Genomic DNA, 8,888 nt, shown 5'->3' with positions numbered 1-8,888 from the left:
GCAAGATTATATTGGTCGAGTGTGACAGGGACACAAATAACTGAGACTAGAGAGATTTATAGAAGGCAGTAGTTACTATTGTGTGATTAGTGGTATGGTGGAGAGACCTACCAAGAAGGGACGTTGGTCTCGGAAAAGTATAGTAGGGAGATCCATAGAGCATTTATGTAAAAGGAAGATGAGAAGTGTCGTCTTCAAGTTGGTTTATGTTATGGTAGAATTTTGTTGGTGATAAGTGGTAACAAAACACTTACATCAATAGGTAAAAAGTAAATTCGGGGCATGAGTTGGACTGACTCATGTTATCTCATCCCTTAATGGTCCTAAGGACATGTGGGGACCCGAAAAACTTAGTACCTAAAAGACATGAAAACATGGCTGACAAATCACTGACAAGAAATGGCTAGCAAATGAAAAGAAATAGGTCCCAACCTCACCAAATCCAGCTTTATTTCCTGTCACAAATAAGAAACAAACAATGTAATGATTAAATATGAAACATCAATCTTAAAATAACACACATCAAAATAATGTTGCTGCAATGTTACAATGAAAAATACAAATATAGAACCTATTTTTACCTGAAGTTGACATATAGTAATTTTGCATGATCAATGGAACATGTATACCAAAATAAGAGTCCTAGGGTAGTTCAATTTCCCAGTTCTCATCTTGGTCCTCATTTTCTAAATTGTGAACATGATCTTCTCTAAATGAACTGTCATTATGAGCCTCCAAAACATTATGTTCTATATCAAGTTCATTAGATAGATTTATTATATTGTTTTCTCCCCTTCTATCACAATCTGATCGCCAAAGAGTTAGCGCTCTTTCATATGGAAAATTGTCAATGTCATACTTTGTTACATATAATCTTAAACATGTATCCACATGTTTATCAAGCTTGTTCCTCAACTTTGACTTCAAGAATGATAATGCACTAAACATTCTCTCATCCTCCACTGATCCCAAAATCATGGTTTGACACAAATCTGCTAATTTGAAATATTCTGATATGTTTTCTTGCAGGTATTGGCTAGCACTTAAAGTAGTCCATAATCTTGTTATAGCACCATTTTCATTAGGATTCTCCAAAAAAGGATATTGCTTCCACATTGTTTCAGCAAAGCGTCCACCTTGTTGATACAATTTTGATGAATCTAAAATACCTTCAATTTGTTCTCCATGTATCCAGACTTTCTTGCAAAAATGGTCTACTAAACATTTTAATCTTTTTTGAAAATCAGCTTTTAAAGTTCTTCGACATTGACAATTGTTCCAATATTGAGGGTATACCACACACATGGCCTCCAACAATTCATCTCGAGGAAATCGTTCTCTTATCTCTAATGATAGTGATCTTGCAATTTCTATCAAATTTTGTCTCACTGAAATCACAATATTATCAAATTGGTCTCTTGACACGGGGCAATCTTTGGTGATTCATCCTGTCTTACTAATATAATGAAAGGGAACCATATACCCACGCACTATGATACATAGTATCCCTTTTTCATCAAAGGTCAAAAAATTTTCAGTATTTTCTATATTGATGATCTCAGTCCAACTTTTAAACTCTGGACCAGTAAAAGAGTCTGGCATCATATACAAATTATCCAATGCAAGACATGCTGACTTTCTTGCATTTGTGTATTCCGCAATATACATTGTGCGATTCTGAGACATTTTCACGAGGACATTCATTTCATGTAGCATAGGAAGAATTCCAGCCAATGTCAATAATGTCTCTATATTAGTTAGTTGAAAAAGAAGATCTTGAGCTTTGTCTACATTATAGCGATTTTCATACATCAACCCTACCAAAGATTTGAACTCACTAAATAGTCTTTGAGCTGGTCCATTTAATGAGATCCATCTTGTATGAACATCTTTCAGTAGTTTTTTTCCATCCGTAATACCATCTGCAAATTGTTGAAACTCTAAATATCGTTTGGGACTACGAGAAAAGTATGCATGAGTCTCACGTACAAGATCTTCAACTTTTGAAACTGATGGAAACTTGCTTACTATTTTAAATGCAAGATTCATCCTATGAGCCATACAATGAATATTAAGCATATATGGTGAAGCTGATAGTTGTAGCCTAACACAAAGGCCATTCCTTTGTCCTTGCATTACCGCTGCTCCATCTGCTCCAACACATACCAACTTTTTTGCAATCATTAATTCATTCATACCACTTTCCTTCAATCCATTAAGAACAAGTTCATAAATATTTTCAGCTGTAGAAGTCTCTCTCATCTTATTAATCCCAAGTAGATAGGAATGTCTAATATGGTCATTAACCATATAAATGCTCATGCAAATCCATGAAGTATTATCTATAGCTGTAACCTCATCTAAAGACAATGCCAAAAACCTAGCATTTGCAATCTTCTCTTTCAAATCATCCTTTTCTACTTGAGCTAGATATCCTGCCCATCCCCAACCACTAGTTACAGACCAATGAGAAGATGGAAAGTTTGGCACTTGAAGAAAAGATAGTAATTTCATGTGATCTGGATAATCTGTCATAGGACGACCTTTAGATAAGATGTGAAATACAGTGCTCAATTGTATCGTCTTGGATAACAAATTTCTTTCCATCGTCTTTTCAAATAGAGATATGATGGTTCCTCCGTCCGCCTCAAGTTTCCTCTTACATAATAAATATTTTTTATATTCTTCTGCATATTCAACATGTCGACATTCCTCGGAAGATTTCCATCTAACAATAGATTTCTCTTTACCATTTACAATTTTCTTTTCATACACCTTTCCTGCATGCTTTTGTACCGTATCTAGCTTCATCTGAAATTTCACTTCCTTTTGAGTTTTCCAACTACACGCAATACATCTAACTTGTCGGAAAAGCTCTTTCTCATTTGTAGGAGGTATTTCTTCAATAAATGGAAAACTTGAGACCCAATTTTCTTGGAATCGTCTTCCTATGGCCCACTGGCCTCTTTTTCTTTTCCGCGAATGGATTGTGTCACTTTCCAAGGAAAAATCTTTAACATTTTCATCACCAATTTCTATTGAAACTGCATTTATCTCACCCTGACCACTTGAGGAACCTATTTCTTCATCCATCGTATGGATATCAAATGCATTTCCACAAGAGTTAACCTCTCTCTCAGTAACAGATTGTTCAAAGGAGCTTGAATCATGAAGAGGATGTGTATTTTTGGATGGAGCCTTTTGAAAGTATGATAATACATCTGTTTGCCTTGATGGTTTCTTCCCATGATTATCTTTTGACATCTCACTAAATATTCCACAAGTAAAATTTCCAATCGATCTGCAAACCTGCATCAACAGTTTTCAAGCGTTGAGATATGCTTCATATAAATTCACTTGTTCATAGAAAATAGAATTATACTTTGCAAAATAATTGTTGAGTCAACATTGAAAGAACATATATCAGAAATTGAATTTTGAGGCAAAATGGAATTTCACAAAAATTATTTAACAATGATAATGGGAAACTATTAAATTTTAAGACATAAAATATAATAATTCATTTGTATAACATTGAAACAACATCACTTTATTTGAATTATTCCTAATTTCCTACAGAAGTTGGTTGACGGATTCAGGACCTGGTCCCCTCCTCCCAAGCTAACTTACAGTATGTCTACCATGCCCAAAACTCAAAAGCTAATGCTAAGCCAAATGAAAGGGTATTGCTACCTGAGGAAGAGATTTGAACAACCAGAAATCTAAGTATGGAAAGGGTAGAGCCTCCATCCCTTAGCATGTGAAAAATAAATGGTTAAAATATAATAAGATGGAAAGCTTAATTTGGAAGTCTTGACAGGGTCAAGGCAAGCCACTATTACTTCCACATCAAGAGGTTTGTTTAGAGAAAAGCTCATCTACTGAAAGTCAAGGCTTCTTTCTAACCAATCACTAGCCTTCGGAAGATGAGACTTCAAGAGAAACAATCAAGTCTGAAGATATAGGAGTTGATGAATGCCATTGCTCAGTTGGCTTGGCATTCTCTGTTTTATAAATCAAACAGTGTAAGCGGAACTATTTTGAGGAGTGCAGAAGGTTTAAGCATGTCTAGTTCCAGTTTTTCCATTTTGCAGCATTCTCAGAAATTTTATAGTCTGGAGTATCAAAGAAAGTTATCTCAGGAATGTTCTCAACTATGATCAAAAGTCTAAAGACCTACCTGTTTTTACTGACATCTAAGTGACAGCAATTTTCTCATGTAATTCTTCTTAAAGCCGATTTTTTCAAGGGGTTGTGCTCCAAGTGGGCTATTAGAGCCTGCCAACCCACAACTTCAATGACCAAAATATTCTAGGCAATACAGTTAGTACAGAAGAAATATATTTTATAGATATAGTATCATCGTTCAATACCTGCCAACAAAAAAATTTAAGCCTGACCAACTTGTAGGATGCTGCAAGTCAAGACTCAGATTGAAAGGTTGTCCTGCCTTTATTACAAAGTTCTATCTAATTTTGTAGCATAAGATATAAGGCTGAGAAACAATGTAGATAAGGCAAGATAATTTTATTTAAGTCTAAATAAAGCCTGACAGATAGGTAAATGGGACTACAAAGTACAACTAGTGATGCTAATATGTAGGGGAACCCTTATATGGTCTGGTTAAGAATTTAGAAAAATATTCAAATTCTACCCGGACTGTGGTAGGTATCCTAGGTTTATATCCTCAGTTAAATTTCAATATCTTTTTTCTAAACAACTTAGTTTTGACTTTGTCTTTGATTTTCCATATGCTTCTCTACCAGCATACTGGCTCCCCTTGTGTTTTCTCTGTGAGCACTGCTTTGTAACCAAGCTTTGCTGTGTAGCCGACTGAATCAAGGTTGTTAGACCAATTTAATTCATCCTCCTTATCTCTAATTTTGATTGTACTTAGTTGCAACAATGCAATATGTTAAGTTGTTAACATAGCCAACTCGATTGTCAAACGAATATCCTTCCAAACCTGTTGACCTTGCTGATATCTAGTGCTGTTTCTGCATGGTGGTCAAATTTGGATCCACAATATCAGCTTGATTGTGTGCCATTGTTATGCAGGGTCTCGATAGTTTCTTCATTAATCTCCTGGAGCCTTTTAAATTTATCATCGGCATGTATCTAGATGTGTTGGGAGTTATCATCGGCATGTTCAATCTACTTTATAAGTGAAGAAAATAAGTAATTGGCTCACTACTTAACATGGAATTGATAAATACCATGTAAAAATAATCTTATAAATATTAGAAAATATTTAATTCATTTTATATTTAGTTGACATGTACCACTTAAAACAAAAATATAATAATAGTTTAATACAAGTTATTACTAAACTATGTAGAAGTCTATTTTAAATAGCATAATTTTATATCAAATTTAGCATTTTTCTTATATGTTGATTAAAATATTTGAACATTAACATATATATGTATAAAACCTTCAAACATATTAATAGGTACTTTCTAATTAATGATATGGGGAAATTTGCAATTCAATTAATGTTTGATGATGCTTTAAAAAATAGTAATAACAAAAATAATTTAATGTACACATAGATAGATAGATAAACAATCATACTTCTACTTTTTGAAAATTTTTAATAACAAGGGGAATTAAATCTCTCTCTTCCTCTCTCTATAAGAAACAGAGATAGTTCTAACATTTTGAAAAAATTTAATAACAAAAATAATCAAATATGTCTATATATATGATGGGCATGTATTAACATTTTATAAGTGTGCTTATGAAAACCAACATAGATGCATCTGAACTATGTATCCACTAAGTAATGAGATGGATCGAATCTCTTGAATTGCAAACCTCTCTTTAAGTTTTGCACTCTAAAAGATATTTGTTATCTTAAAAGTTTTGATGCTACTAGTCTCTTGGTAGATACACAACTAAAATGAAACTATGTTAGTTAATATGTTCAATCTTTATTCATAAAATTATAGATGGAATAATAGTGAGCCCATAAATTCATAAAATGTCACACAAGTTAAATCCATTGAAAATCTTACTAAAACCAGAAAATCAAATCAAAGAGAAAAACTGGTCATAACGTTTACTATCATTTTTTATCCTCAATAATGTTTCTATTTATTTTAGTTAGATTAACCAAGTTTATAGTGAAAATAAACAAATCATGAATTGAATTGCGCTCCTTCATCTCCAAATAATCACACAAGTTAAATCCATTAAAATCTTACTACAACGAGAAAATCAAATCAAGGAAAAAAACTGGTCATAATGTTTACTATCATTTTTAATACTCAATAATGTTTCTATTAATTTTAGTTAGATTAACCAAGTTTATAGTGAAAATAAAGAAATAAGGAATTGAATTGCGCTCCTTCATCTCCAAATATTCAATATCTCTTCTTAGATATTGTAACTCCACAAGGTATACTGCCTTGATATTTGTTTGACCAGCTCTACTGCTTTGATATTTGTTTTGCAATGTATGCCATACATCGATTTTGTAGCTTTCAAAAAAATGAAGTCCCGCATTGCCGTTTATATAAGACAAAAGGCTTTAGTGTATTTCTTCCTATTCTCTTTTACTATATTCCTCTCAGCTTGAGTAAGTCCATAAATGCAGCATGAACTACAGCATGCAGAAATCTATTTCCAAATAACTTCAGAGAAATGATTAATTTTCATCTTGATATGCTAAATATCATACATTCTATCATAATTGTTGATATCAAACCGTGGAAATTTTGTCTATGTACTACTGTTCACATTGCTATCCATCTCAAGCAAACTCAAAAAAAAATAAAAAACCTAAAATCCCCTTAAACCTGCTCTGATACCGGTCTCTAAATAAAACCAAGTATACAGTAAAATAACAGAGTAAACCCGAACAGAGTATAAAATCAAAGGATTCTAAAGTATACAGTAAAATAACAGAGTAAACCAGAACAGAGTATAAAATCAAAGGATTCTAAATCTGTTATATATGTGAATAAATTGAGAGACATAATACTGAGGAAATAAGCATCTCTCAGGTGAGCTTAGTCTAATCTGAAGAGTGTCTGCACAGGACACTATTACTCAATCAATCAGACTATTCATAAATATATAAAATTACCAATATGTTGAAGACTTAGAACAACTTTCTTATAAATAAGAATTAAGAACTAAATATGATACATAATGTCAATCAACAACTAATCTAAAACACCCTATATTTCTCTATTATTTGAAATAACCAAATAAATTTAAAAGGCTCCAAACACAATATTGAACTAATCTAGAAGACTTAGAAGAGATCGGCATCCTCTGATGGGGCTTTTTTCATTTCTAGACCAGTAGCAAAAAATATAGTTAGAGACCAGCATCCTCTGATGGGGCTTCTTTCATTTCTAGACCAGTTTCCTTAGAAGATAATCAAGGAAAACAAGAACAGCTCATATTCCTTGAGGCAGGTGAAATAGGGCCTACAAAATCAATACCCTTTCTTGAAAAGGGTATGGCTAGAACTAGCTACAAGGGTGTAGCACCTGTCTTTTGAAAATTTTTCCATTTTCTAGACATAATCACATGACCATGCGTACTTTTCTATAGCTCTGAAAACAGATGGCCAACAGTATGCACTTTGTGTGTAGTCTTTTGGGCTGCAAAATGTCTTTCAGAAAGGTCTCCATGGCATATGCTCAAAACGTGATAGATCTCATCCTCTCTTTCACATCTCTGCAGAACATAATCAATATCTTGTTTGTACAAGCTCCTGGAAATTCAAGGCAGCACTTTGTTTCACCAATGATCTGTGATCATTTTCAAAAAAGGTTGTGGCAACACCCCACCAACACCAAAGTTATCTATATCAGCGAACCATGGTGTCCTTTTGCTGATTGCAAACAGGTGCACTCCAGGACCATATCAGGGTTCCCTTCTACCCAATTCACTGACTATGATAGATGATCTGCAATTATGTTATCTTTCTGAGATTATCTTGGATGTCTAAATTAAACTCCTGAAACAGTATTCATCTAGAACTTGATTGTTGAATGTTTGATGAGTAGTCAAAATAAATAAGGAAATATTTTTTGGCTGACTTAGCACCTCTGATCAATACAATGAAGCAGCAATTGCTTTATTTTGGATATTGAATAAATAAAAAACCCTGCCATTCTATGAGAGAAACCTTTGGTTAAAACCCCAGAAGTGGGGGTTGTTTATTTTGCCAATATTAGATCAAACTTACACTTGGGCCTACCTATTTCTCATAAGCATTGGAACACACATTATCATGGGGATATTGAATAAATAAAAAACCCTGCCATTCTATGAGAGAACCCTTTGGTTAAAATGCCAAGAGTGGGGGTTGTTTATTCTGCCAATATTAGATAAAACTTACGCTTCCTACCTATTTCTCATAAGCATTGGCACACACATTATCATGGGGATAGTGAATAAATAAAAAACACTGCCATTCTATGAGAGAACCCTTTGGTTAAAATGCCACGAGTGTGGGTTGTTTATTCTACCAATATTAGATGAAACTTACACCTGGATCTGCCCATTTCTCATAAGCATTGGCACACATATTATCATGGGTATGAGCATGTCATTGGAGGACTTGAACCTTAGTGGGAGTAATAACAACACCTTGCTTTCATTGACTTGGCAAGCCACCAATGACAACAAATGAATTTTTATTTGAGATATGTTGCATATATTACTTCGAAGGTCAAATCACTACATACAAGAATTTCTTTTATCACATGATATTCCAAGATATAGATAATCCTTCAACTCAGGTATGCCATCAAATTAGATATGCCTATGGAGGGTCATGAAAACCTGAAAAAGTCAAACGTCCAAGAATTCTTAAGGTTCCACAGATCAACAAAAATAAGGCTGGTTTTTTTTTACAGTGCCTATCA

Source organism: Pinus tabuliformis, chromosome 6, assembly GCF_031772625.1.
Source record: "Pinus tabuliformis cultivar Carrire ecotype Pingquan chromosome 6, CPIR1, whole genome shotgun sequence".
NCBI classification, from domain to species: Eukaryota; Viridiplantae; Streptophyta; class Pinopsida; order Pinales; family Pinaceae; genus Pinus; species Pinus tabuliformis.
The sequence above is the reverse complement of the archived record's forward strand: the minus strand, read 5'-3'. Positions refer to the sequence as shown.